A 2,875-nucleotide genomic window follows, 5' to 3' on the forward strand; every position below is an offset into this window, starting at 1 on the left:
TCCTAATGTTCTAAAATTCATATCCTATTTTTTAAAAACAGCTTTATTGCAATATAATCATAATCTCTTTAGATTTGTTGCTTTTTTTCTCTATCACCACCTTTTTTTCTTTGCAGGATTCACTGATGCAAATGATCTTTTTAAATTAAAAACATAGCAATTGTAAACATTATCAAGATACAAGGTTTGAAAATTTCAAACATCACAGAGGGTAGTACAGTAAAAGCAAAGTCTCCTTCCATACTCGCTGACCTCCCCACTCTCCATGATCCAATCTTTTGCTCGCAAAGTAACTACTCTTCAGTTTATGTCTAGATTGTTTATATTATATATATACACATATATGTGGATAATATGTAATTCCCCTACTTTTATAGCATAGGGTTTTCTGCATCTCCCTTAATGGCATTTTGATTATCAATAGTGTTGGACTCCCTAGATCTATATACATATTGTGTTACTTACTGTTTAAAGGTATACCATTGTATTTGGTCAACATTAGCTCTTGAGAGCCCCACCAAAGATGTAAGAAAAAAAGGGTCCAGAGGTGGTGAGAGGTGATTTCAAAAGATTACAGAGCAAGTTACAAATGGAATTGAATCTTGAATTTAGGACTTTTTATTTGATCTGTCCTGCTCTTTCAAAGTCAACAAACCCCTTTTACAATACTCATGTATCCTGTGGCCTCTTGACCAAGTCAATTTGGCATATTGCTAAGAGCATATTTAGATGGTGACACTCAATACAGTGGCCTCCAAAGTTTGGAATTCTTTAATACTAATTGACCATGCTGGGGATTTGAATTACTGATTATGGTATTCCAATAAAAACTAACCACTTCCAGGGTTTAAAGTTAGGGTACACCCACCCACACAGACTCCTCTGCCTAAAGCAAAGAATTTTAAAACAAACTATAGCTAACACAGAACTTCAATCAATTGCCCAAGAATGTGCTTCTTTCCTTACCCCCTTCTTCATGCTATGCTGCAAACACAGTGATAAGGAACATGAGCTCGAGAGTCACTAGATCTGAGTCCAGATGGAGGCTCTGACACTTCTTAGTTATGTAACCTTAAGTGAATTATTACTTTACCTCTCTAAGCTTCAATTTCCTTTTTAATCCCATCAAACTTACAGCAAGCAATTCACTTTACTTCTTTGTAAAGCGACGTTAACAAGAAGTAATGTGACAAGGCATGCAAACGCTGAGCTCAAAATATGACTATTATTATTTCATTATCTACTCCATTTATTTTTTATTCTTCTAATTTTTCCTTCTCCCAAGTCCATATTTTACATCCATCCATCTAATCATATTTATTGAGCCGTTATTAAGCACAAAGTCTATGGATGGCACGGAAAAACCCAGTGATCAATAGGATGCAGTCTCACAGAAGCCTACAATCTCGGGCAAAGTTCAGAATTAATTAGTGGTTAATCTTTACTAACTTCATAAAACGCATCAAGCACAGTGCAGAGCACTTGACACTCATTATCACATTTAATTTTAAGCTCTATGGGGTGGATGCTCTTTTACAAAAGAGGAATCTGTAGCTTAAGGAAGCTGAGTACCTTATCCAAGCTGGATCCAAACCCAGGCAGACTGACTCCCAAACCCTGCATGCTTGTCTGCACCACATCCCAGGCCCCTCAGCTCTGTGAGCCCTTCTGAGTCCTTAGGACAACAGCATTCGATTCTTCCTCTGTTTGCACTCTTTTATTGTTAGTCATCTTAAAAGAACTCTTATTTATACAATTCAAGACGTTACACTGTCCTTTTAATACAACCCTCTTCCATAGCTTTTCTAGAGGCAGCATGGTAGAGGCAGCTCAGTTAAGGGCACAGATTTTGGAGTCTGCTGCTTGACAGGTATGTGACGTACAGCAAGCCACATAATCACTCTGTGCTGCAGGTTTCTAACCTGTAAAATTGGGGCAAGGTTACCCACACACCAGAGGTTGTGATGAGAATTAAATGCATTAACATAGGTAAAGGCGTAAGCACAGGCAAAGCACAGTCAGTACTGCATAAGCAGTGGGCTTCATTATCATCCTGTAATTTTGTTTTCATATTAGAATCATGTATACCATAGGTCAGGGACCACCTTTTCTTTTCTTAATATCCCTAGGTCGGGCAAATCTTGCTCTGACAACAAATAGTTTACTCGGTCGAACCCAACAGAACTAATATTTCTTTCCGTAGGTAAATAAAAATAGATCATGCTTAAAGATGCTACTTTGCCCAGACTCCTCAAGTTTTCCCCATCTTCAGTTCCTCTCCCTCCAACCTGGTCTTCATCAGGAGAGGGGAAAGGGCATTTCCTGCCTGGCAGGAACTCAACACCTGGAAGAAAGAGGGCCTAACCTGCCAAGGAAATTACCTTCCCCTTCCTTGCCTCTCTGCTCCTCTTCCCGTTTCCTATGTCTTTTCCTTCTCTTCTCCTGATGTTTACTTCTCTCGTTAACTATGGGGACAGACACGGATATTCACAAGTCCATCTGGGCTGCACACTCCGAGGTAGGGCAGGAAGGTCAGGAGACAGGTTCCTGTGCCCCAAATCTTGGAGAAGATGAGTTAAAGCTCTTCTCTTCCATTATTTTCGCCCTTCCTGTGTCTTGGGAGCAATTCAGTGTCACCTCACACCTTGCCTTACAGAAGTCCAGAGTTCGGGCCCTGAACTGGGGCTCCCCGCCCTTCCCCGCCCCTCGGGCGGCGGGACGGGGCGGGGCGGGACTCCTCGGCGTCCTGCAGCAGCACCCAGGCCGCTCACCGGAATGCTGGGGCGCCGAAGGGCTGAGGCGCCGGAGGGCGGGGCCGAGCGGGCCCCACCCAGTAGACGAGGCTGAACTGCAGCAGCGCCCCCGGGAACTCTCC

The sequence above is a fragment of the Callithrix jacchus genome, chromosome 11 (genome assembly GCF_049354715.1).
Source record: "Callithrix jacchus isolate 240 chromosome 11, calJac240_pri, whole genome shotgun sequence".
Taxonomy (NCBI): Eukaryota; Metazoa; Chordata; class Mammalia; order Primates; family Cebidae; genus Callithrix; species Callithrix jacchus.